The sequence below is a fragment of the Corvus hawaiiensis genome, chromosome 3 (assembly GCF_020740725.1).
Source record: "Corvus hawaiiensis isolate bCorHaw1 chromosome 3, bCorHaw1.pri.cur, whole genome shotgun sequence".
Classification (NCBI taxonomy): Eukaryota; Metazoa; Chordata; class Aves; order Passeriformes; family Corvidae; genus Corvus; species Corvus hawaiiensis.
In genome coordinates, this window is record NC_063215.1 from 2,099,277 (window position 1) to 2,126,527 (window position 27,251).

Sequence of the window (27,251 nt, forward strand, 5' to 3'; positions counted from 1 at the left end):
GCCTTTTAGGCGGGAAAAAGCGCCCGGGCGCGGCGCGCGTGCGCAGTGGCGGGAGCCGAGCTGAGGGACCTTCGGCTGTTCCCGGCAGGTTCCGGAGGCGAGTCTCTCTGCTCCCCGCCCTCAACCCTTCGGGTATCTCCGCCTCCGCTTCGCCTATCTCCGCCCCCATTTCGGCTATCTCCGCCCCCCATCGTTAGGTTCCGCCACCACTTCGGTAACTTCCGCCGGTTCGGTCGGAAATGGCCGAAGACGTGCGAGACCCAGCGGTTTAAGGGGAGAAGACCGGCCGGCTTCTCGGAATAAACCAACTGTGTCCGGCCCGTGGGGGGGGGGAGCAGGGGAGGGCGGACGGAGCGGGAAGACGAGGCAGCGGCTATGGCTCCCCCCCCAGCCACTCGCGGCTCCGCCGGGAGGGCGAAGTGAGGGCGCCGAGAGGTAGGAGCGGACCGTACCACGCACGGGGAGAGGGGGAGGAAGGTGGGAGAGCGGTAACATCCCCCCCGGAACCCCCCCCGCGGCAGCCCGTGGGGCCGGGTAAGGCAGGAATGGTACAGTCCGGGGGAAACCCCCTGGAGCGGCGGCGTGGGGGGGGCTCGGCTGGGGCGTCCCTGAGGGGCAGGAGAGGGGCGCGGGGTCCCCGAGAGCCGGGGGAGCTGTGAGCGAGGGTCCCTCAAGGCTGGGGAGGCTGCGAGAGGGGTCCCTGGGGCTGGGGGAGCTGTGAGCGGGGTTCCCTGAAGGTTGGGGGGGGCGGTGAAAGGGATCCCTCGGGGCTGGGGAGGATCTGAGGGGGATCCCTCAGGGCTGGGGGAGAGCTGCGAGCGGGGCTCCCTCAGGGCTCGGCTCACGGTGGGGAGAGGTTCCTGAGAGCTGGGGGGGTCTGTGAGGGGGGTCCCTCAGGGACTGGGGTTCCTTCAGGGCTGGTGAGGCTGTGAAGGGGGTCCCTCACCTCACAGCGTGAGAGACCTTGTGGGGATGTCACACTGCAAGGGGGGAGTCCCTCAGGGCTGGGGGGCTGTGAGAGAGTCCCTCACAGCATGAGGGGCGTTGTGGGGGTCTCACAGAGTGAGGGACACTGTGGAGGGGTCCCCACAAGGCTGGGGATCCTCATGGTGGGAAGGCTGTGATGGCAGGTGGTGCCCAGGTACTGCTGACAGGCTCCAGCCTTCCTGCCTGTCCTTGCTCCTGCATCCAGCAAGGATCCTGAGACCTCCTTGTCCCGCCTGTGGATCCCCAGTGTTTTGGGGGCTGTCACAGCCCCCCTGGCCAGTGAAACCCCATTTCTCCCACTCCGAGGCAGTGCCTGAGTCGTGGTCCCTGGGGTTCTTGATGGGGTTCTGCCTTGTGAGGTGGTGAGGACAGCAAGGATGAGGCTGCCCTTGCTCTGGGCTACTTAGCGTGGCTGGTATTGCACTCCTGTGAGTTATTTGCTAAAGTTGAGGTTTGTGTTATTCTCTTTTCCCAGCTGTTTTCCCCACATGAGGTCTCTTCTTGCTCAAAAAACATCGGGGTCTTTACCAAAATTTTTACCAGTGTGGCAATAATAACTTACTGCCAACAGGCTAATGCCCTGTTACCCTGGTCCAAACCCAAACAATTTGGAGCCTGAAGGGCCTGGAAATGGTTCAAGTGGTATTAAGGATTCACAGAGATGCTGAGAAGCACTTTAAATACGCTGTTCTGTTGCCGTGTGTGTGTTAAAATCCAAACATTGACCAGTTTCTGACCTCTTGTTGCTTTTGTGTGAGTCTGACAGATCGTGTGTTTATATCATGATACGATAGCTTGCCTTTAAAGTGCCTGGGTTTCTTGTGCTGCAAGTCTCACATGTGTGTGAAGAAGATTAAGTAACTTTGTTTCCTGAGAGGAGTGTCACATGCAGGTGATTATCTTAGATATTTCTGTTCTCATGGAGAAATCTATGATATCCAAGATAGTAACATCTTGGAACGTGGGTTGTCAGGTTTTATCAAGTACTGAGTAATCTTAAATTCGTTTCTATGCAGAAATAGCATCAGAAATGAACCATAGTCTGATTATGTGATGATGGGGAGAGAGCTTCGCCTTCCCCTCACAAATCCCTTAACTTCATGTACCATCTGAGAGCCCAGTTGTTATCTGTACCCACTCAGGACTTTAGGATGCCTCTGCTTTTCCATTTCTCGTTCAGAAATGGGAGTTTGCATGGGTTCAGCTCAGTGTTCAGGGATTCTGGAGCAGGGGTAACTGACTGCCTTGAATGAGCAAATTTTTCCGGCAGCTCAGCTGTGGTACAGACAGTTCTTGAACTTCTTGATGTCGTGTTGCAGAAGGGAAGTCCAAAGCAGTTTTCTGGAATTCTCTGATTTTTCAAGTGGGGTCTCTTAGCTCTCATGTTTGTTTACACGTGATGATGGATTTTGGCAGTTGTCAAGTCAGAGCAAAAGCAGCAAATGCAGGGAACAAGTAAAACATGATTGTTGAATTGCCTTCACTTAGGCTGTGTCTCAATGATACACGGCAAAATTGGAGGGTTGTTTGTGTACTGTTCAGATGGGCTGGGAAAGATCATCATCATCTTCCCGTGAATATTTGTGGATCTCTGGGACTGTTTAGTTGATGAGTTGGATCTTGTTGACGCATTCCCAAGTTTTGTTTATTTATGGGGAGCCAGAGCCCTTCCTGAGCTTGCTTCCCATGACTATTAATTCTTGAAATGCCATGACATCTTCAGCTTAAGTTTTTAGCGTTTGTCCCTCTCCCTCTGGCCGTATATATTTTGTATTTTTTGTTTTTTCCTTCCAGTCTCTGTTGCCTGATTTTTTCCTCTTTGCTCTTTGACTCCTGTTGCCTCTCCTGGTTGCTTTGCCTATTTTCCCAGGGCATTCCTCCTGCTGCCCACGGTAATGTTTTCACCAGGCTGGGAATTGCAGCTAACCACAGATGTTACCTGTTTGATGCCAAGATCACGGCAGCCCTTTGTGAATTGGTTCCTGGTCCAGAGACAATTTTTCTGCTTTGGAAACCCCACAGAAACAGTGAACGGGAAGGGACCTTGTGGTCATTAGCTTCTGTCTCATCACCAGAGATTTTTTCTGTGATCTGTGCTGAATACCTTTATTTTTTGAGAAGGAGCAGACTGTGAACGTTTTGAAGCAGCTCCTAACACCGGGATTTTAACTCGGGGTGGAATATTTGGTGTTACTCCTAACGATCGAAACCCAGAGCAGGATTCCTATGTCTTAACCACCCAACAAGCAAAATACTGGGGTTTTTTGTTTGTTTTCATGTGAAAAAGGCAAGTGTAACTTGTAGGCGTGTTTAGATACGCCACTGTGTATTGAAAAGACAAAAAAGTATCTCTGCTGCTGTGTGGCTTGGCAGTGGGGGAAGCATTCCCATGGGATTTGGGGGATGCAGCTGGGACCGCCAGTTGTCTCCTACAACCCGTGCTGACACAGGCTGTGCTTGCTGGGCTAAAGCTAGCACGGGAATGAGCTGCAGTTGTGGGGCTGCAATTTAGACATATCCTCAAAAGCAGAGTTTTCTTCTCGGAGAACATTGAAAGTGCTGTTTACTGGGGCTTGTCGTGGTTGAGTTTGGCTCCTGCAGCGCAGCCGGCTGTTCGTCACATGCAAATCGTGGTGGTGGATGCTGCCTGAGAAGAGGTGCAAAGCCAGTTTGAGGTTTTGGGGTTTGTTTAGGAAGGATAAAGACAGAAGCATGTGCAGCTCCGTGGCTTGCAGCTCATCGATGCCTGGGCGTAGGAAGCCTGGAGCGCTGGCCCACCAGGTAAATTGATGTTATTACAGCACTTGCAGGGCCAGTTTTGAAGTGCAAATTGAAATCCCGTTTCTGTGAAGTCATTGCTGTTTGTTAATTGATGCCTGTTACCGGCAAGAGCAGTTTAGAGGTCTGACTAATCCATCTTGGATGAAAGAGGGTACGTTTAGGTTAGATTTTAGGAGGGAATTCTTCCCTCTGAGGGTGGGGAGGCGCTGGCACAGGTTACCCAGAAGCTGTGGCTGCTCCGTGCCTGGAAATGTCCAAGGCCAGGTTAGACAGGGCTTGGAGCAACCTGGGCTAGTGGAAGGTGTCCCTGACCATGGCAGGGGGTTGGAATTGGATGAGCTTTAAGGTCCTTTCCAGCCCAGACTATTCTGGGATTTGATGATCTGTCCCTGCTAATTGGTGGTAAATGGATAATGGTTTCTCAGGACTATGTTGATATAACCAATAACACCACAAAGTGACCTGTCCCTCACGGGTAAAATCAAGTGAAATACAGAAAATTGAGACTTATAAATCAATCAAATCAATCCTTTATGGTTTTTTTTGGGTGGGACAGAACCCTAAACCTCCAAACCAGCTGTTAATCTGTAGCCACTAATGGACATAAAGAGTATTTTAAAGCACATATTTTTAATGAATCTCAGGATTTCTGCTCTTGCTCTCAGTTTCTTAAGTGGTTGGAATCTTGTTGCCTGCATTTGTGTTTTCTCTGCTATCCTCTGCCCTCCCCTTTCCCCATGAATTTTGGAGCATTAAGAAAATGTGCCACTTTTCTAATGCGAACGCCTGCCTGAGAGTGGTATCAGAACATGGGCTTAACCCACGGTCTCCAAGAAACACTTTCAAGCTTCTTCTAATAGAAAATGTAAATAACATTTCCCAGTGCACGAGTAACGCTTTTATTCCCTTACTTTGCCCAGTGCCCAGGTGCTTGGTCTTTTACCTGTCTTGTCTCATAAAATGCTTTCTTTAATGGTTCAAAATACTTCCAGGTATCTTCTCATCTAACTTTAGTCTTAGGGACAGTGACAGCCTGAGGTTTGTTTTTCTTCCTGTTGTGTTTTGGTACCAGTGTTGCCTGAAGTGTGGATTCCAATATCTGCCTCTGCATGAGCTTTCTTCCCATTCAGTGCTACCCTTCAGTGTAACAAAGTCATCTCAAATCTGTGCCGGAATATTGGGCATCGATGGATTCATCTGGAAGTGAGTTCTATTTGTTTAAAGGCCACAGTGCCACAGAGCAGGAAATGCAGTGCTCTGAGCATGTGTTGCCTTCCTCAAGGATCACTTCTTGACAGGTTTGTAAATCTGGTCAAAGACGTGATGGATTCAAGTTTGGACACTAAATGTGGAAATTGGCTTCTCTGCTTGTAAAAGCAATACAATTAAAACCATCCAACATCCTCCATTACGCTGTCCCATCAACACATCTCCATTTTCTTTTCCCCACCCCATATGTATCCCACCTTCTGGGCCCAGATTTAATAGAATTGAGCACGTCACTGAACGTGGGAAAGGCTTCTTTATCTTTTCCACCCGTGGTCCGGTGCCTCCGCATCGTATGTAACGCGGGAGCACATCGGGCTGGGATTCGTACACGTCTTTTAGCGTTTCTATTACGGGCACGAGGAAGTCATTATGCTGCAGGTCTGCTCTGTGTAGGCACTTAGTGGGAAGTGATGTGTTCTGGATTGTGTTGGTGTGGAGTGGAGGATATGCTGTGGAGTACTGCTGACACGCAGATGATGCCTGGAAAAGGTTGGCATGGAAGCGTTGGAGCTTGTGACAAGAAGAAGCTGCCAAACAAGTGGGGAGCCTCGGAGTTGAGAGCAGAGCCTAAATATATAGAGCAATGCTGTGAGCCTCTTTCTACGGGGTCTGGAAAGTCTAAGCAGAGTAGTCTTGAATTCCCTACCACAGCCTTTCTGTCTGCAGGAAAGCTTGTGAGGGTCTGCAAGTAAAATAGGTTGGAAATCTTTAATATAAGTGCAGTAGTGACATCAAAGCTGTGATGTGTGACCAGCAGGTGGGCAGAAGTCAGGACAGTATGATCCTGTCTTCCTCATTTAGAGGTAATTTTCTGGCCATGTGATACAGGAGCCTATTGACTCCCAGAAATGCATTGTACACCTAATAATACGTGTCAGGGAATAGGTTAACATCGCTCTCAGATAATTAATAAAGATAGCACTTCCATAGCAAATAGGAAGGAGAAAAACCAACCCATGCGTTGTTTAGCTAAGATATTTCTTTCCTTAGGCATCTCTCCTGGGAAGACCTTGGTGCTTGGAAATGAATCTGCCACCTACCTTGTGTACCTTCATTTTAATGTGGGGATTGAGGAGGAGCCAGCTATCGGAAAAGCAGCCAGAGATGGATGTCTTGGAAAGGTGCCACTAATTACTGTGGCATCTGACAATTAGCTTTTAAGCCTTTCCTTCCAAAGTTCTCAACGGTGCATCCCGAAACAAAAACAAGGACCTGGAGAAGGGGGAGAGCTGTCCTTGTAGTGATCTTGTAGGGTGGTTGTTAAGAGCAGAAGGTGGAGTTCATTCTGACGTGATTCCCTTCCAGCAGAGCAGGTCAGATTTGATGGACACAGAAGCATTTTGGTTTTTTTGCTGCTGGGCTCTGTTGTAGTTGCAAACTTCTTACACTTCTTACCTTTAAAACAACTTTGAGGCTGCCATTCTTCACTGGGAAAGCTGTAAATCAGTAACATCTGCAAAGTGTCATTGTTGGTGTTAATCTGAGAATTTTTAACAAAAATCAAGATGTAATAAAAAAAGATACAAAGAAATCTTGCAGTTGGTTTCTTGCATTTGCCTCCAGGGTCTTCTGACTCTGTTTTTATTTTGTGGCAATGATGAATAGCACCAAGCCTTTTGCGAGTATCTCACGGGTGTAGTTAGTTAGGAGTAATGATTGAGTTGGAGCTGGCAGGTATCTCAAGGTTTTTGTACAGAAGCTGATCTCCCCCCACCCCTCAGGGACCAGACCTGCTCTTTCTCTGGAAATGACTTTTACGTTGTTGGGACAATGATGATTTTGATTAGAAAGGCCAAGCTACAGAATTATTTCTCCCTCATCAAACGAGATGTTGGGGAAGATGTTTTTGCATGCACTGAGTGTTTCACTGAGCTTGTGTTTCGGGTGACATTGCTCAGGTGGCAATGCCAGGAGCATCTCCTGGGGTAGTTTGTACCAGCATGACCCAGGCTTTGCTCTGACTTGTGTCTGTATAATTCCATTGCCTTGGAAGAAGTGACCTGGAATCTGCAGACAGATCTGGCGTCTGTTTCCATGTGCATCTCTGATCTCTGCCGCGTGTGCCAACACGCGAGCCTTGGGTTACAGCAGCTCTCCCTGGGACAGAAAGTGGCAGCTGTTTGACAAATGCAATGGAGCGAGTGTTATAAAAAGAACCAAAGCGAATTTCCTCTCCTCAAAACTGATTAAAGCAGGAGCAGTATTGGGAATGCTTCTTGTGAGCTTGGTGTTCCTGTGCAGGGGAGTCTTGCTTGGACACTTTGCTGCCCCTCTGCCTATTCTTAGCCTGTTTACCAAAAGCTGTTATGTGTGCATCGGGAGACCTCCACGTTCAGGCTGTTTGTGTGTTTATGTGGAGCCTTTTGAGGAGAGAGGGGATTATATCCAAGCTTTTTTGTCACCTCCTTCAGCTTCTGTGCTTTATAACTGCTCAGGAAATACAGGTTAATGTTTCCATAGTGTCTCAGTGTATCGCAGAGTGTCTGTGATGCAGGGAAGTACTGCCTGGTACTTGTTGACATTGACCTTTGAATTTGAGATTTGTGACATGGTTGAACTGATTTCACAGCCTGCTGCTAGAAGGGGTTGCCTTGGTCCCTCTCCCTCTCTCAGCTCTGCAGTCCTTGCGTTTCATATGATGCCTCAGTGAAGTGATTTAGTTTGAAAATCCAACAGCAAACTGCTTGAGGGATTTTTGGTAGGAGGTGAAGTCCCCTTAGTGGTAGGGAGCACAAGGCAAGGGCTGGTGCCCTGGGAGGTTTCATGCTGGAGTGTCCTTGGAGGGGGATCAGAGAATAGTTTAGATTGGAAAAACACTTGGAGATCACAGAGTCCAACCATTCCCAGCACTGCCAAGGCCACCACTGACCCGTGTCCCCAAGTGCCACATCCACACGGCTTTTCAGTCCCTCCAGGGATGGAGACTCCAGCACTGCCTTGGGCAGCTGCACCAGGGCTGAACAGCCCTTTAAGTGAAGAAATTTCTCTTAATATCCAACCTAAACCTCCCCTGGCACAATTTGAGGCCATTCCTCTTGTCCTGTCCCTGTTCCCCGGGAGCAGAGCCCGACACCCCTGGCTGCCCCTCCTGTCAGGGAGTTGTGCAGAGCCAGAAGGTCCCCCCTGAGCCTCCTTTTCTCCAGGCTGAGCCCCTTTCCCAGCTCCCTCAGCTGCTCCTGGTGCTCCAGCCTCTTCCCCAGCTCTGTTCCCTTCCCTGGATACGCTCAATGTTCTTGTCCCAGAAGTGTCCCCAGGACTGGAGGTGCCCCAGCAGAGCCAGCACAGGGAACGGGCACTGCCCTGGCCCTGCTGGCACTCCAGAGGTGGGACAGCCCAGGGGCCCTTGGCCCCTGGCACAGCTGGGCTCATGGCCAGCTGCCTGTGGGCCACCTCCCCAAGGTTCTTTTCCACCCAGCAGCTTTTCAGCCCTTCCCCTGGCAGTCATAGGAGTGGCTGAGATGGCAGAGCTTGGGCAGGTGAGAGTGGGACAGTGACACAGCCACTATGCTGTGTCAGGGAGCTGCCCCAGCACCCTTTTATCTTCCCTGCAGCCCCAGAGTGTGCTCAGGACCAAGGAGGGTGATTTAATGAAGCGCAGGGACTCGTTCTAAATGAACACGCTGAATGGACAAGAATAGCTGGCTGTTGTATATGACTATGAAGGTCACCAGGATCAGATGCTCATTTTTCAGCTCCTCATTGCTGCTGGGTGCAGCAGAGCTTTGTGCTGACACAGGCAGTTCCTCTCAGTGGGGCTGGAGTGGCACTGAGAGAAGAAAATGCCATGTTTTGAAGGCTCTTGGTAGCGAGACAACTGGAAAAATGTGTCTTGGGTACAAATTTTTCAGACTTTGGGGCTTCTTTTTATAGCTTGACTTTTTCTCTGATGTCTTCTTGCTATGACTTCTGCTTTTCTGTTTTGAGAAGTGAAATTAATAATCTCCCTTACTTCCTGTCCAATGGGAAGGAATGTCTTCATCCTGGCCCAAGCTGAGCTGCAGATGAGACCTGTTTTGGGAACTGTGTTACACAAAAGCAGAGGAAGAGGAAACAAACAGTTGTCTATTCTCTTTGAAATGCAGTTTTAATGGTTTCTTGGTAATTCATGCAATTATTTAATCGGCTGCATGATCCCTGGGATTATTATTCTTTCCAGCTAATAACTGGAGCAGGAAAGTTATCTTGTAAATTTAAAATAAAAAAAAAAAAAAAAAAGAATTGGCATATGTTGTTTGCAGGACTCTGTTTTAGTAATTGTTTGCAATGACCTTTTGGAATCTGTGAGAGAAAATTTATTTGCTTGACTTTCTCCCAGATCAGCTCCTGGCAATCTCAATATAGAGCAAGATTGAGTTGTTTTAGGTTTTTTAATTACATTCTGACAGCAAAGCCTGTTTTTCTATGTGCATTAGAGTTGTGGCTTTTTTAAAGGTTAAGCTGTATTTGACAGGACTTCCATAGATGAAGTTTTTGAAACTTTTTGGTTTAGTTGTTTGCTTGGATTTTTTTTAGACCAGAATTGTTTATCCAGGGTATTATTACAAAATAAGTCTTTATTTATTTATTTCTTAATTTAAGGAGAAAGTTCTCGCTGTATTTTTGAATGTCTAGATGCATGATGATGAAAGGTCTGTGGGTTTTTTGTTGGTTTATTTGTGGGTTTGCTTCGGTGTTATTTTGGTTTTGGGTTTTTTGTTTGCTTTTTTGTTTTTCAGCTTTAGAGGCTGTAATCTGATTAGATCATAAAACCTTGTCAGGTTTACAGAAAGAAAAAAATTTTTTTTTTTTTTTACAAAGTTTTAGCAGAGCTCTTGTGAAATCTGGTTCCTCAATGTCACTGGGTTGTGGTCAGAGCCCACTGTGGGTTTGGTTTGTAGGAAAATGTCCAATATCTGAAGGCCTTGCTCCACACCATCTTGTCTGCGTGAAACCTGCTCTTCTTGGGGATGAGACCAATGGTTCTTCCTTTTTCCCTTTTGAAAATTACGGCATTTTTCCACTTGAAAATCCGACAACTCTTGAGAGCGCAGGGTCAGAAAAACACATTGTGCGAAATCTCTCAGCATTCAAGTAAGAGTTTTCACATGAGAGCCCATTGCTCCATGTGTTTTCTGAAGCTGCACTTGGAGAGGCTGTGAGAGCCTGGTCCTTCAAACACACCAAAGAAAACTCTGAGAGCCGTGCCAAGGAGCAGGTGCTGTGAAATTCGGGTTCTGCCAAGTCTGGAGAAAATTGCGCTGATGGAGATCTGCGTCTCTCAAGGGAAAATAAGTCTCCAAAATGAGTGTCCAAGCTGGAACAAGCCAACAGATGCCAAAAATATGTCCAGTAGCTCAGTTTGCAGCTGAGGCAGTTCCCCTTCCTCTCAGGCTTATCCCTCAAGGCAGTGTGGAGTTGTTTACATAGGGGACAGAAATGACTGGAAGAGTCAAAGAGGACCCAGCCACAGTGAGCTGGAGCTGAGTGAGCAGCAGCTTGTGTGTTTTCAGCCTCTTCATCAGGCTGGTTTTGCACATCCCAACCTGAAAAAGTAGGCTTTTCATCCTTGGATCTGAATAGACAAACCTGAGGGGCTCCATATTTCCTGCTAAACTCCAGATAAGATCTTTTACTGTTTGAACTTGCAAAGCAGTTTAGGTGTGTGCTTCCCTGCTCGAAGGATTCCTGCAAAAAGCTTGATCCACCCCTTCATTTAGTTCAGTCTGTTTGGAATGAACAATGCTCCTCAAGCTGTGAATACAAGAATGGTTTAGCTTAAAAAAAAAAAAATTAAAAAAAACCTCCCCTGCAAACAGATGATGTAATGCCCAAGCTCCATGTTTAAACAGTAGCTAATTTGCCAGGGGATAAACCAGGGTGAAATCTGTCAGGCTTTCTAATTTCCCACATCCACCAGAGCTTTGTTCTTTTTGCTTTCAAATGCAGGGTACGTTTGTGTGTCCACACTGTGTGGTTTCCTTCAGCTTCTGCAGCCAAAGAGTTTGTCCAGGGGCAAGAGAAAATGTTGCTGTAAACCTTTTTTTGATATGCATCTTTTTAAGTTTTACTTTGTGACTGAATTAAAATCCTGAGCCGTCCCTTTGATGAGCTGCAGCACAGGGTTTATTCTGAATTTGGATCTTGTCTCTTTGCAGGCACATTCCTTTGGCCAAGCAAGATTCACTCCCTGCAAGGTCCCCAGGGCACTGCTGGGTGGGAGACTCCTTGTTCTGCAGCTGGTTTGGGCTGCCTGTGGATTGTTTACTTGGTGTTTGGACTCTCTTCTCCCAGCCAGTTCTGTACGAAACAAGGAACACTTAGTTTTCGCACATTAAAAAAACCAAACCCTTACATGAGCAGCTTTCTCTGCTGGTGGCAGCTCTGATCTGTGTAGTGCTTCGTGTCTGCTGACAAAAGGGGACTTTGGCTGGTTGTGGAAGAGGAAGGTTTGGATCAACACTCCCCTCCTCCTCCCTGGGATGGTCTGTTTATTGGAATTTTTCACTGACCTATTCCTTTAATCCTCAATTTTGGCACCATTTCCCAGGGCTCATGTAAGCGCAGGACTCCGCCAGCCAGCAGGATGAACCAGGGCACACAGCAGGGTTAGAGAGACCCAGGACCTGCAGTGTCTGCCTGTGCTGATGGGGTAGGGAAGATGTGACACGAGAAATTGAAGTGACAGTTCAAGGAATTGCTTCCATCTTCTCTGGCTTTTTCTACTGAAAAGCAAAAAATGCCCATCTTCGAACTTGGAGCAGCTTCATCTTAAAAGCCGCCACAATCTGGAGTGAACCTGTTTCTTGGGGATGTCATTAACCAGCTTGGCATGTGGGGTGGCTTCAGCAGTTTTCTTCCTTTGAGCAGTGCTGGCAGAAAGCTCTGAGGGCGCCTTGTGCTGATGCTACGCTGGGGCTGGAGCTGTTGCTCTGGAAAACAGCACTTGGGGAGAGATCACATCTGTGAGAGCCGGCGCTGACTCACAGCATCGAGATCTGCTGGGATGTGCTCCTTTCAAACAGCTGGATTTCAGAAACTCACAAAAATTGTGTGAGGGGTGCGAAGCTGAGGGGCTGTCCTGCAGCTGATGGTTTATTTTTTCCATGGTTGAAAACGAAGAGTAGTGGGCTGCTTGCAGTTTATGGTGGAGTTGTGCTTGATCTATTCTGTTTATTATGATTTTATTCTCCACACTCTTCTTGCTGGTTTGACTCCTTCCTCTTTGTCATTGTTTTCACATAAATCCTTTTCCTCAGAATTTCCCTGGTCCCTGCCAGCTGTGGAGCAGCTGGGAAGATACCAGAAAACATGAACTGCTCTGATGGACTGCTCAGAGGGGCACGGCTCGGCTGTGGAGCCTGGATTTAGCTGGAGCTCCTTGGATGGGCTGCACCACCCCATCTCCAGCAGCAGTGGGGATGTGTTGAGGAGCTGTGGGCTGCAAACAAGGAGCCTTTTGTTTGCTTGCCTTAGCAACCCTGCCTCTCTGAAAGCTGAGATGTTCTCACTCCCGCGGTGTTGTTCCTGGGAATGCAGGCCTGCTTTGGAGGGACAATCTCAGCAAACTGGGCCTTCTATCCCTAAACCTTTTTTTTTTTTTTTTGATGACAGGAGGTCTCCAGCCAAAAGAAGTCTGGTTATCTGGTGTTTTTCCCCCAAGCAGTGTGTCCTGCTGACTCTCATCCTTTGCTGTATCTGTTCTGGTGGGCACGATGTGCTGAATTTAAATAAATTGTAGTCTTTGCTAAATATCTGTCAAATATTGACTTAGTCTGTAGGGTGAGCTGACTAAGCTGAAATTAATGGTGTAATTCCAGCTTGTTTGGCACGGGTGTGGAGGCGGTTTCATTGCAGATGGTAGAGGAAATTAAGATCTTACCTTGACTGCAGCTCAAGGGGAGGAAAGAGAAGCCTTGGGCTTATATGGCAGCCAGGAAAGACTTGGTGGAGACATAGAGGGGGAGTGTTTGTAAAGATATTGAGGGTGATAAGAACTCTTCCCAGTGAGTGAGGTCATAAGACAAAAATTGAGGAATTGTTGTTAACTATGTGCTATTACAGGTGTCATGAAATGATCTTCTGCGTTCTGGTCCCTTGCCATACCCCTGGGATAATTTTTCTAAATCCATTGAAAATGAGATACAAAAAAAAAAAAAGGAGACAATCTGGCTGGTTGAGGTTTTGGCACAGATCAACAGCCTCAGTGGTGGCATCTTCTGGCTTTGTGTGTTCACCTCTGCAGGTGAACAACTCCACGTGTTCCTGAGGTGCTGCAGCAAAATGACAAAGCCCTGACACCTCCAAGCAGGCAAAGAAATGGAGATGCAAGGAGGTGTCTGAAGGGATCCAAGTGATCCAAATGAGCTGATGGCAGAACTGGAGCTAAACCACGCAGCTTCCCTTGTGTCTCAGAGCCTGTCCTTCAAACTCCTGGGAAGCTTGTGGGTTTTAGAGGTTATTTTTGAGAGGTTTGTTGCTGGCATAAATGAATTTTCAAAACAATAAAGATGCAACTTCAGGGCCAGTCCTGCTTGAGTGGCAGCAGGGATCTCAGGGCTGGTACAGTGAATCTGATGGAAGTTTATGTAAATGGGGAACTCATGAGTTGGTTTGTTTTTTTTTAAACACCTTATTTCTCTTCACCCCTTAACTCTTTGCTGCAGGTAGTAAGACCTCTATTGTGGCTTTCAGTTTTGTGGGAGCTTTGTGCCTCCAATCGATTGGTTCCTGGCTGATCTTCAATAGCCCAGGGAGCAAATGTAATGCAGCAAATTCATTACATGCTAAAATATTTATTGTGTTACTGTAAAGGTCACTGATGGCAGTGGAGGTTCAGTAAGATACAGTCTCGAATCTTTGCAAAGATAGTATCTGTCACCACTCTCTTTTGAGAGCAGTGTCTTATAAAGTACCTGGAATAACTTTTTCTCAGCCCATACTTTTGGAGGTAAGTGTTTGGATATTGTGTAAGTTAATAAATGACTTGTGCTGCATCTGAAAGCGAACACCTGTATTTAATTTTGTCGTGTGTGCTCTCACAGGCAGACAGGGAGGGCAGAGCAAGAAAGGAGTCTTAATTTAACCTTGCCCCTTTTTGCTTGATTTAAGTAATTTGAAGAGTTGTATAATAAAATCTCCACGATCTCATTTCTATTCTGGTTGTAGTAATCTAGAATTGGCAGTAATGCCCAAGGGCATTTTTGCTCCTACCTGTGTAGGAGTGAATTACTTGTTGCATAACATCATCTGGAAAGGTAGCAATGAAAAGGCTTCCCAGCAATGAGGTGGGATGTGACTTCTCTTTCCCTGAACCACAAAATGAAATATAATTTAGTAAATGGATTCAGGGCTGCGAGGAACCTCTCAAACCCTTTCCACAGGTGCAGGAGTGGTGGTGCGTGACTGTTCCCCACTGCAGGGCTGGATGGTGTGGGATGCATTACTGACCTATTTGCTGGTAGTTTTAGCATCTGGCTGGGATTAGTTCAGCCATCTGATACCCAATTCCGTGCTGTAATGGTATGTCTTTAAGCAGGGGTTAGATGATTGGATACTGAGGAGCATTTTGGAGTCTGGCCTTGCAAATACAGCTTGTTAATTGAAGCTGTGCTCGCTGGCAAAGCTGCCTTTTAAAGTTCTGCTGTCTGTCCTCCCCGTGATATTCCAGCCTCTCTGGCTTCTCACTGACTGCAGCCTGCCTGATCCTCACTGTAGCTCCTCTGCCAAGCAGTGGCTGCTGGCCTGCACATTTGTCACCTGTGGCCACTCCTCTGGCTGTGAGGGGCTCTTTCCTCATCACACCGAGAGTTTTCCTAATTGGAAGTGAGCACTGCAGGGGCTGCATTCATTGTTTGGTGTCACAAGCAAGCTCTTTGCCTGAGCGTTTGTTCCAGGCAGCTGCATGAGGTTCAACAGCGTTGTCTGTCATGATCAGACGGAGCTCTAGATAATCTAGCAAATCTCTTGATTATGAGGGTGGAAAATAATGTGCTTTGATTTACAGATGTTGCTGCACAAAAAGTGCTTCTGTGAATTCTCTGAATGGCAGTATCTGGGTACCTCTGGCATCCTCAATTTCTGAGTGCTTCCATTTTCTGAACATATCCTGAATTCCTGTGCACTCATCCGGACACAGACATGGACAGCTGTTTTACACACAGGCAGATGATTAATTATTTTTCAGTAGCATTTTAGGCCAAGTTCAGGGATTACATTGGGTCAAGAGGCCTTGAAGTTCACAGTAAAAAAGACAAAGGATGATAGAGGCCGTTGCCGTATGGCCGATTACAGCCAGGTTGAAAACAGCAAGGGGGTGATCCTCAAACCACCTTTTCCTTTCCTCCAGGAAGTTGTAGACAAACTTGAATGTGTTTTCTAGTGTTTGTACCATTCTGAGCAGGAAGGGGGAGGAGATGCAGCAGGCACAGAGATCTCACCTCTGGTGACTGAGGTGTGCAGCTGTGGTGGAGCTGCACCAGCAGCAGGAGCTTTGCAGGTGTTTCTGTAGGGGGTTGAAGTATTTTCTCCTTTTGGGCACATGAGCTCTCTTGGTTATGGACTGACTGACAGATATGCAGAAGATTAGGAAGTGTTTTCACAACCCCTGGAGGCTGTGGTAAGCTGGAAGAAAGAGCTCCTGTGGTCTCTCTCTCTCCTGGCTGTGTGGCAGAGCACTTTGGGAAAGTGCTCAGATTGAATCTAAGCTCGGTTCTTGGTTGTGAGGTTTAGTTGTAATCTCGGTTTGCTGTGCGGCCACACTGTGTTTTCAGTGGGACAGGGAAGAGGAGAAATGGTGGGAGGATAGAAATACACTTGTTTTGGTGGGAAGAACTCCTGAATTTGTAGTGTTAGCTGCTTTTCTGTTGAAGGTGAGGACAGCATTAGTGTGGGAGACATTTAGGCTGGAACTTTTTTGTACAGATCTGGTTGTTTACCAAGTTGTTTATTTTTTTTTTCCTCCTTTCTCGAGGTCTGCTTTATAACCAGCAGAGAAAAACACCCCTTTTTATAGCACTCTTCATCTTGTCCTAAGTAGACATCTTGAACCAATCTGATTTTCTTTGCTCCAGCAGTGCCTGCTGCTCATGCTGGCTGCAGAGAGAGCCAGTCCAGCTGGTTCAGGTGTGCTGGGAATCACTTGTGGCCAACATTACTGAGTGAAATTGGGCCTTTGCAAGGCCAAACCTTGGCTGCTGGGTGGGTTTGGAGATTGCACGAGCTCCCCTCATCGTTGCAACTTCCTCCTGCTTGGAGGAAACAAGATCTGATGTGGCCACTGGATCTGATTATACCCCGTGATAGCGGATCTGAGGTTTGAAGAATGTCTCTGGCCATTTTAGTGAGAGGCATTTTGAAGTGGTTCAGACATCAATGAAGAAAGCTGAAAGGCTTTGTTTTACTCTCCTGACCCTGGGAATATTGGCCAGTTTGTCAGCTGGGATCCATCCACAAGGGAAAGGTCCAGCTGCACGGGATGATGTGCTGGTAGCAAAGGAGGGAATGAGACAGTGCATGGCATCTTTTCCCAGTGATTTTTGTATCTCTGATCAGATGTGCATTGGTGGAGGAAATCTCACTGAAAACGACCACAGAGCTTTCTGTTATAACTCCCTAACTTGAGGCTGGATCATACAAAGCAAACCCTCCGAGCCTGTGAAGGGGGTTTTGTGGAGGAGTAAAGCTCATTGTCAGCTGCCGTGTTCAGACCCTTGGGAAATTGTGACCATTGTCTGGGCTATTATTGCTTAATAAAAGCTTTGCATTTCCTCATTCAGGGCCTTGAAAATCTGGTTCTGTGCTTTTAAAAATAACTCAGCGTGAGCCACAATTGGGAGCATTCACAGAGGAAATTCTTCAGCCATTTAAAACAAAGTGAAGGGAGGGAAAAAAAAGCTCTCCTTAAAGTGCTTTTACTTATCCGTGAAGAGAGCGAGTGTGTCCCAGCCGTGCTTCCGCTATGTGGAGGGAGCACAGAGGCTCTGCTCCTGCTCCTGTTTGCTTCCAGCCTTCCAGGATTTTGGGTTATCCAGTGCTATCCCAGCTGGGGAACCTGGGCTGGACACGCTGGATGCATCCTCTTGTTGTACTTCTTGTGGATGAGCACCTCGGGACAGGTGGGGTTGATGCTCTTTGTGCTTGATGCAAAAAAGGCAAGAAAATGTTTTTCTTTCTGCTTGTACCAGAGGCCATACCAGAAAGGGTCACTTCAGGCAAAAGGAAATGTGGTCACATGCTGAAGGATGTGCAGGATTTAGGGTACCCACTCTGCAGGCTCTGTGGGGAAGGGCGCAGAGGAGGGGGTGCTGTGGGCTCAGAGGTGTTCATCACCCCGAAGTTGGCTTACCTGTTGTTTTTACTCTTCCTGATTTCTGCTGTGAAGTTATAGCCCAGCACAGAAGCCCTGAACTATTTTGCAGATCTGCTTTGGATGCTTCTTTCTTTCCCTATGTCTGTTCTTGGGTTTATTTTCCTTCTGGTGTGGAAATAATTATATTGCTTGTTTCTTATGTTCTGGCTCCGACTAAGAGGATGAATGTACTCAGGTTTTTTTATGTTGTGGTGGTGTTTTTTTTTTTTTCCCCAGTACAGTTTCTGCTGTTAAAATATTCTGGACAGCAGTTGCTGCCCACGTAGAGCACAGAAACATGTGTTTAGTGGTTGCAAGACATGCTTGCTCTGGGTGTGCCTCGTCGTTTTGTTCAGTGCCATGGTGTGTGGAGGGGATGACACTGGGCTACAGCAATGTTGCCAAAGACACTTGCTAGTGAAGAGGGTGATGGCTGGGATATTGTCTGGGTTGTATTTGTGATACGAAATGAATTATAGCAGAAAATGCCTCTTCCATGCCTCAGTTTCTCCACCAAAAAACGAATGCTGCATGATTCCAGAGTGTGTTCATTAGCAGGAATTACTCTGCTCCCTCTTACTGTCTGCTGGAGCAGCTGTGATGTGCACGGGGATATGTGGTGATGCAAAGACTGCGGACAAGACACAGCCCTGCAGTAGCTGAATTCTGTCACACCATTGTGTGGTTTGGTGTTGTTTGAAATTTTATAGGTCATGTGCACCATTAAAATGATTTCCATGCCTATGTTTGGAGAATCTGCTGTGCCCACTTTCGTTTATACCCATGTGCCTGATCCAGGGCCATATGTTAAGAATATAACTGCTTTTAATTTATTCTTTTTTAAAGCCGTTGGTGTCTAAATATATCTAATAAAAATGCAGACTGGAGCTCTTTAATGAGGCGTAAGTCATTCCTGGCTCTCTTTTTTTATAAGACAAAACCACCTCACACACTGGCTTCTTTTTGTATGGACTTCTGCTTTGCATTTCTACACATTCATCATAGCATGAAGCCTCTGACAAAAGGAAGTAAGAAAAGACTGTTTAAGAGACCGTTTTGCTGTGCAGAAACCTGAACCTTTGGAAAGTGAAAACTCTGGGCTGCAGCAAGTGAAGTCATGGGCTGTGTGTGATGACAGAAAGGAAAAATAAAAATTATAGTGCTGAGTAAATTTAGTGTGGTTGTGAATTGTACAGCAAAGAACAGGAGCTGTTAGGAAGGGAAATATTTTCAGTTTTGTTCCTTCCCTCTGCAAAATCGCAAAATTCAAGTGACGACTGGAAGTTTTTTGCTACCCAAGGGAGAAATCTTCATTTTGCTGGCACCCAACTTGCTGGCTAAGCCAGTGGTCAAGGCTGTGAGCAGCAGCGTTGAGGTGGAGGCTGGGGATGTGTGGGTGTCCCCGATTTTGGCCATTTTGGGAGGAAATGGCTTTGCTGCAGGAACAGCTCAGCTTTGCAGGCGCGTTGCTGCTCACGCTGTGCAGAGAAGGTCCTGTGGCTGTGGTTTGACAGCTGAAGTCAGAGTATGGCTGTGAAATCAGACTCTGCTCACACATGGTTGTGGCTGGGTGTGAAATCCTGAGTGGTTCCGGCATTGACAGCACCGGGCCTCACACAGCTGGTCCAGAGTGGGGAGAAAAAGGAGATGTGCTTATTTTGGAAGGGCCTCTTCTCACTGCTCACAGGTTGATCCTGCATGGTCGGTGTGGTGACAAGCCCCAGGTTGGGGTCCCACTCTCCTTTTGCTAGACAGGACCCAAGACTTGCCTCACCAGGTTTGTGGAGAAGGAGGAGAAGGGAGCCTTAGCAACTCCAAGCTGTGATCCAGGACTGAAAGCCAGTGGTTTTGTGTAAAGAGCAATAGATCTGTGAGACAGAACAGATGAAGAAGGAGTTGATGAGTTTTCTGAAATGCTGGTCCATGTGAAAAGTTTCTGAGAGAAGGTAGTCAGGGCTGTGGTTTTTAATTTGATGACCTCTTTCCACAGGCAGTCAAACTTTCAGATTTAGCAAGGCCTTGCATAACAGGAGGTGCTTTGTTTACAGGCTGCACATTCACTCATAGACACAGGAGCACAATGATAAATTATTTAATTATAGATACCCAAAGAAGTGAACCAGGTGCCTGCTGGGCTATGTTGTCCCTCTGGTTTCCCACTTTGCATGGTTTCTTGCTGGCTAATTCCCAAAATCCAGCTGTTTGCAGAAGTGGTCTCTCAGTTATTAATGTTAATTAGCGAGGTTCTGCTCTATGAGTATTCCTGTAGCACACACCAAGTGCTCAGCTCGTCACCCGTGTAATGAGCATGTACACAGCCCCATTGTTAATTAGCTGCATCCCTCCAAGGACTTACGCTCCTCTTGGGGATGGAAGTTTAGTGTGGAGCTGCCTGTGGTAGTTCGAGCAAGTGCCCACTGAGACTCATGTGCAGACTCTGCCATAGTTGGGTTGTCAGCTTTTTGCCCTTTGTTTTAATCTTAGCTTCTCCTCTGTGCATTCTCCTTGCTAAGCAGCACGGTTGCTAATATTAGTTCTTTGCAGGTTTGCCATTAGAACCTTGTTTTAATCAGTGCTGACAAAGTCCTGGCTGCATCTGTGCTCCAGGTAGGGGTTGGATTTAAATGTTCTTCAAAAAGCAAATTTTATGCTACAAGAACATGGTGCTCCTTGTGCTGACAACAGTTTTGTACCTCTGCCTCTTAATAACCATCCTGTAGTAACACCTTCTTCCTTGATTTGCAAAACAACTCCATTCCAAGAAGAAATTTTCTCCTGAAAATGTGGAAGTGCAGTTTGTTCTTGGCAAATCCAACTGGGGCTTTCTTATCGCTCTGATTTAATATCCGCGCTGATGGAATGCTCCCGTTGTGGGGGAAACATCTCTGAGAGGCGATTCTCTCTACAGAAGAACATTCCCCTCCTTTTTTTAACACTTCCCTTAATAGAAGGGAAGAAGCTGGTAAATAATATGACTGTAAATGAGAATCAAATTATACTTTAATTTTTATATATGTTCAGCATAGAAAAGCAATGTGAGATCGGGAGGTTTTTCCAGAAGAGGAGTGTTGTTCTTAAATACCTCTGCTTTGTCCCTAGTTTTATGTGTTCAGTATCATCCAGAAAACTCTTGGTTTTGCCATTTGATTGTAATTTGCATTTAGATTGGCTGCCTGAAGGGAGTCTCTTGCAAGGGGAGATGGGGCTATGTGGCTCCAGTCGCTTGCAGATCTGGCTGAAAGTAATGGCATTTACATAAAAACCATTAGCTCTGTTATTGATAAACATGAAAGGCATCCATTTCATTTAATTTTTTGGTGAGGAACTTTTAATATAAGCATACAATAGCACTGAGGTAGAAGCATTCCTGCCCCCCATCCCTCTGTACTGACCTCTTGTTTTAAGGGCAAGTTTTGATTGGGATTTTGTTGGTGGAGAGATGGGAAGTTATTTTTATTCCAATTTACTGGAGTAGCCAGTTGTCTTGCTACATTGTGGGGAATTATTTAATGCTCATTTTAAGAGGTGTCTCTATTAATTGAATGGGGATTTAATGTCTCCCTGAAGCACAGTTGGTTTGTGTGTGATGTATACTAACATGTATGGCTGGCAATTCTATGGATAATCTTTTCCTTAATCAAAATGGGTTTAAGCAGAACTTCAGTGGCGCCTCATTAAGGGGATAAAGTGTGTTGGAACAACAAATGTATTAAAGGGAACTTCTTTGGTGCACTCCAGATCAGAGCCCATGTAACCCTTCAGCACTGTGTTTGCATAAGTATTTGTTCCCCTGCGTGTGTAACGGCACTTTGGGGATCAGGACGTGTCACAAAGAGCTGTGATTCACTGTCTCTGGAGCAACTGGCTTTGGGAAGCTGTTGATGCTGCTCTCATGTATAAATACCTTGCTTTTCTCCTGGGCTGGATCAGGTCTGACCTCGAGAGCCTCCAGAGGCAGCTGGTGCTGTAGCTGTTTTCAAGCATCACAGCATTTGCTTGAGAGACCTTGCTGAGAGTTTTGCAGGTGCTTTGAGTTCTTGACCTCAGAGCTGGGGACGTGAGCGTGTCTGTTTTGCATTGATTACCTGGCCTACTTCTTGATATTTCAAAATTTTTGTAAAAATTTTTTGGCCACTTTATCTATATTTACAGCTCTTTTTCCTCTCTAACAGGCTCCAGACAGATGAGTAGAGAGCTGGCTGCAGAAGAGGGACAGATTGCAGCTTGCCAGCTGATCACCGTGTACAGTGAGTACCTTCATATTTCAGGAATAGAACTTTCTGTAGTGCCTGATGTCGGCCTCAAATGCCCGCCCATTGGGGCCCAGCATTAAGTCTGCATGCTTGGACAGTGTTTTCCTAAAAGGACGAGCTTCCTTGGCTTAACTCTTGTTTTGGGAGAAGTGTGCTGCAGCTCCTTTTATCTGAAGTGATAAATTGTGTCCTCATCCCACAGCCAGTAGTGGCAGAGCAGAGAACTGCTGCAGTTACATCTGGTGCCTGCTCAGGGCTGTGGGCAATCAGCACTAAAGGTGTCACCTGAGGCTTCCTGTGCTGCAGAGCAGAGGAGGCTGCAGGGTCAGGAGTGGAAATGCTCCATAACGCTATTCCAGTCTTGTTGGAGGTGTTGGAACGGAGTGAGGAGGGTGGATGAGGGGGCTGCCGTGGCACATGGTGGGGTTACTCATAAAGGAGTGCTGTGAAATCAGCCAAATGAGGCTTGGCTTGACTGGTAGGCAGAAAAGAGCAGGAAAAAAGCGCTGGAAAGCATTATCCAGCTCATGGTAAGGATGGCAGTTTTGCCCTGAAAGTGGAGGAGAAAATCCTTATTTCATGGGGAATTTTTACACATTAAAATATCTTGCATGCGTGTTAATGGGCTGTAATAACGAGTGCGTGCTTTATGAAGTGTCTGCAAACATCTTAGAACTCTCTACTGTGAGGGAGTAAATACTTGAGCTAGTAAATACTGATTAATTGGAATGTCTTGGCCCATGTGGTGCAGCCAGACTGAAATTGGGAATTGCCTGATACAGGTGTCTGAAAGGCAAGAGGATGATGCTCTAGCACTGGGTGTAAAATGCAGGTGAGTGTGAGAGCTGCAGCAATTGAGTTTATTGTGACAACCTTAGCAGGTGATTCTCTGAGGATAACATGAGATGATGAATCCTGAAAGTGTTCTTTAACAAAAGTCAAGGGTGAAGTAATACATTTAGAGACTGGGTTGTGTCATCGGGTTGGTGTGGATATATCCAGGGAGCAGGGCAGAGAATTCCTGTGCTCCTGGGAAAGAAGGGAAGAGAGGCAAACTTATTTGTGGCTTCCTCACTTCTCTTATATCCAGCCAGTACATGCAGGATGTCCTGGGCTCAGGTGTCTGTTCCTGTGTATTACAGCATTTCTTGTTGTACTTCTGGATCCAGGAAATCTTCCTACCCCGCTTTTGTGCCCTGCCAAACACAGCAGGGACTCCCCTCAGCTGGAACAGGGCTCCAGTGAAAAATTCAACAGTGAATAACAAAAGTGGGAGTAGCAGCGAGGTCACGTGAAGGACAAACGATGCCGTTATTGACCAACGGTGCCATCGTGCCAAGGTCCTCATCGACAGCTCTAATCCCAGTGTGCGCTCTGAGCCGGATCTGCTGACTTCAGGAGCTGGAATCAGTCAATACCATTGAATTCTCCTTCTCTTTGCATATCTTAAGGATATGTAGGAAGTCTCAGGCTGACAGCTGTGCAGTCTGCACAAGGCCACGGGCTGCACAAGCTTCCCCCAGGACATCATTTGGCCCGTGCAACATTTATTACACTGCTGTGGTGTGCAGCAGGTTCAGCATTGACCTTCAGGAGCTCTTCTGGGTTAGTGGGCCTGGTGGCTGCAGGAATGAATGTAGGAGACAAGGATTTCAGGTTCGGAGTCCTTTTTAGGGTGGAAGATTGTGATTAAAGCAAGAAGTATGAATTTAGGCCAGTAGGAGATAGCTGAGGGAAGGGCTGTTCTTGGCAGGGAGCTGCTATAGAGAAGATGCTGCAAACAGTCTGCAATTGCCATGGAGCAGAATGGGAAAACAACCTGTTTCAAGGGACTCCTTAACAAGTCATTCTTATGCAAGACTCTCTCCATGACACTAAGTATCTAAATAACTGGGTTGGGCCTGGAATCTAAAAATATTTTCAGGAGACTCAAACACCTTCTGAGGCTTCCTGGGTTGGCAGCAAAGCCAAGTTCTGCAGGAGTTTGTGTTGCAGGTCCCTTCCTGTGAGGATGTGGCACCATCCACATGAGCATGAGCGTGGGTCTGATGCTTCCTGTGCTCCACACAGGCTCGTGTGCTCTTTGCTCACAGCTGCAATGAGGAAGAGCTGGGGGAGAGCACTTTGGTATGGCAGGGAGGATTTGTGCTGCCTGTACCTGCTGCAGTCCTCCCGAGCAGCTCTGGGAAGTGAGGGGGTGGAATTCCTGCTTCTTGCTGCTGTTCTCCTCAGGAGATGCTGTAGACTTTTGTCTGCTTCTTAAAAACTCAGAACATGGCAAACACCTGAGCTGTGGGAGGCCACAGGTCTGTCCTGTCTCCAGCTGTGACCAGAAGGACAGAATGTCCTTCATCTCCCATCAGCTTATTTAACTCTTGGTTGAACCTCTGTGTGCCTTCAGCCTCCGTCCTGCATTTCAAAGTTTAACTCTGTGTGATGAGCCACTTCCTTTTGGTAACTGCACCTACTGCCAGCTGTAATAAGCTCCTGTTTGGGGAATTGCCATTTGCCAATTCCACACTGGTAAAACTCTGTAAATCCCTTCTGTGTCCCCTGTCAGAGGCCTCTTTTCCAGACTAAAATGTCCTAATTGATTCAATGGTCCTTACAGAGATGCTTCATGGTTTTGACCATCTTCACTATATTCACTATATTCCAATTTTTGGTCATTTTTTCTCCTCTTCAATGTTCTTCCCAGAAGATTGAAAGAACCTTTGGGTTTCTGAGGTCATATTCTTTTGCTGCAGCTCTCTGTATGTTTAGCCATAGAAAAGAAACCAGGAATTTTGATGCTCCTTGTAGTAATAAGCCACAGCCTTTTATTTATTTTTTTTTAAAGCAGAGGTTTATGTGTCTAATCTAAAAACTCCATCAGAAAAGCTATGAATAAACCTGATAGCATTCCAGTGCACTGAGTCACTAGAACAATACATTGTTAACAAGGAGCCCTGGCAAGGTTGTGTGGCTTTGTGCTAAAGCTGTCAGCCAGGATATGGGATGTATCTTTGTACCCTGCAGCAATTTTGTGAAACTAAATGGCTGCTGGTGTCTGCTGCATCTTCTAAATGAGGACAAGAAACATTCTGGATGTTAAACCTTCTCCCCCTCTCCGTTGGATAAGAAATGATATCAAAATAGAGAATTGGTCTTATTTAGATAAATATAAATCGGTGTCATCAAACAGGTTCTGGTTCTGCAAGGGCAAGGCCTGGCTCTCCATCCCCTCTGCTTTGCACAAATGATATTTATTTTATTAGTGGCTTCCAGAAAGTAGAACTGGAATATGACGTGATTGAAGTGTTAACAGCAGGGCTGCAGTGAAGGGCTGCAGACTGACATGCCTGGGGCTGTGACAAGTCTGTGGTTTTGTCTATCTGCCCTGACTCAGATCTGTGGCTTTTGTGCTGCCCTAAGGTGAGTCAGGGCTCCCACAGGGGTGATTAAAGCCCTGCCCTGTGGGCAGCCCGGGAAACTTGGGCCTCTGTTCAGCTAAGGAACACTTGGATGTTTTCCTCAGCGCTGAATCACGGCTCCGTGGCCCATCCAGAGCAGTTTTTCCCGGTGTTGAGGTTTATCTTCCACACCTCCACTGCTATTTTCACCACCGTGCTTTTCTTCTTTCATCTCTGCTGCCTTCCCCAGTGCTTCCTTCCTGCCTTTAAACCCAGAGAACTCCCAGGGTTCGTCTGTGCTCCACTGGTGGCTTCTGTTCTGCACAGAGAAGCCAAAGGACCTAGTCCTTGTAGCAGTTCTCTCCCAAAGCAGCCAGTTTGTGCACCACAGTTAATTGCACAGATTTGTCAGTAAAACACCAGCTCCCCACAGACTCACCTGGCCTGCCAAGACATGTCACCTACGCCTCACCCAGTCCTGAACCCAGCTGGGGAGTCCCCCTGGACAGGGGACACCTATGGCAGGAGGAGGAGGAGAGGGAGAGAAATACATCCAGAAACTATAGGTTGATTTTGAGTCTGTCACTCCTCAGGGTGTCCCAGCCCCTGCTTGTTGGTGAAGCTTGGAGGTTTTTTAGTATTTCCTTGCCTTCATATATATATGTTTTATAAATATATAAATTTATATTTATGGTTCTTTCTCATTCTTCTTTTTACTCTTGCATATGTGAAGTTGCACACAGCGAGCCTGCCAGCCCACAGCCAGCCTACTGTAATAATTTCAGCTGTAGTTTAGTAAGATAGTAAATTTAGAGTAATTTTTAATCTGCTTGAGATAAAAACAGCGTAATTGGCTGTTTCTCCTGGTGGTTCCAGCATTATTTTTGGCCTTAGAGGGTGTAAATGCAGCAGACATTGATCTCCCTGAACGAGGGGTCAGCTCTTCCTGGACAGCACTGGTACACTGCATCTATTTATTTTTATGTTACCTTTTTTTTAGTACATTGCCTGAATAATACAGCCAGTGTGGAAAGAGCCTGTAAAATGCTGAGTTGTGTGGTGGAATTTCGCTCTGCCCAAGTAAATCTCTTGTGATGAGAAACTCCATCCAGGGGAAACCTCCTGGATTAGCTTGGGACAAGGGAAGGTTTGGAGACCTCGCTGGGATCCCTGCTGTGATCCAGCCACGCTGGGGAAATGGAACTCAGAGAATCCAGCTCTGTGCCATCATCCAGGGAACTTTTCCATTTAATGCAGCCATTGAAACTGGGAGCAGAGGCTGTGTGGGACAATGTGTAATGGGGGAGCTGGAACAGGCTGCCTTTGTGGCACATCACAAAGCCAGCAGTATGTGCTGGAGGGCTTCTGCTTGCTGAGCCTGGAATGTCAGCTTGGGTTGTGTTCTCCTCCCTTCCCGCCAGGAACTGCTTTGGATTTGGGGAGAATAAGTCACTGTTTGTGTGTTTATTTCTTTCCTGCTTACAGTTCTTCTTGGATCACATGGGGGATTAGAGGGAAAGAGCTCAAGTGAGGTGAAAACCATCGGGTTGCTGTGAGATCCTCCGTGGTGTGTTAGTGCAGGGCTGCAACTCTCCAGCTCTCTTCTTGTTCCGTAGAACTCCCTGACAGGAGGTTGTAGGGAGGTGGAGTCAGTCCTTCTCCAAGGAAACGAGTGACAGGATGAGAGGAAACAGCCTCAAGTTGTGCCAGGGGAGGTTAAAGTTGGATATTAGGAGAAAATTCTTCATGGAAAGGGTTGTCAAGCATTGGAACAGGCTGCCCAGGACAGTGGAGGAATCACCATCTCTGGAAATGTTAAAAAATGTGTGGATGTGGCACTTGAGGATCTGGTGTAGTGGTGAACATGGTGATGGTGCTGGGTTGATGGTTGGATTTTGTGATTTTCTGAGGTCCTTTCCAACCTGAACGATTCCATGATTCTTGTATTGGTCTTGTTGTTTTTTTCATTGTTAAATAACAAAGCTCAGCCGTCCCGTGGAGTGGGATGAGCTTTAAGGTCCTTTCCAACCCAACCCATTCTGTGAACTTGTGGCTTCATTTATCCAACAGCAGATACTGAGAGCCCTCTCTGGAACTAAATTCAGTGTATCTGACCTTGGACACCTGGGAAGGGAACGGTGCTGGGATGAGAACCCTGCAAGGTACAAAGCCTGAGAACAGATGAAAACTTCTTTGTGATACAAAAATGTTGCAGTAATTATTTAGTATAGTAAAACTATTTCA

The 27,251-nt window shown here is 46.8% G+C and overlaps 1 protein-coding gene across 4 annotated transcripts in view; it reads left to right on the plus strand.

The window, feature by feature from the left end:
• EXTL3 (exostosin like glycosyltransferase 3) overlaps positions 1–27,251 on the plus strand; it is a 136,186-nt gene that overhangs the window by 20,506 nt on the left and 88,429 nt on the right. For 2 of the 4 annotated variants that reach the window (XM_048296351.1, XM_048296350.1), the window contains exons 1-2: positions 202–435; positions 21,535–21,609. The gene's annotated coding sequence lies outside the window, so the exon portion shown is untranslated. Of the gene's footprint in view, positions 1–201; positions 436–17,029; positions 17,130–21,534; positions 21,610–27,251 lie in introns of those variants that run through there. The other 2 variants (XM_048296353.1, XM_048296352.1) reach the window with 2 other exon arrangements.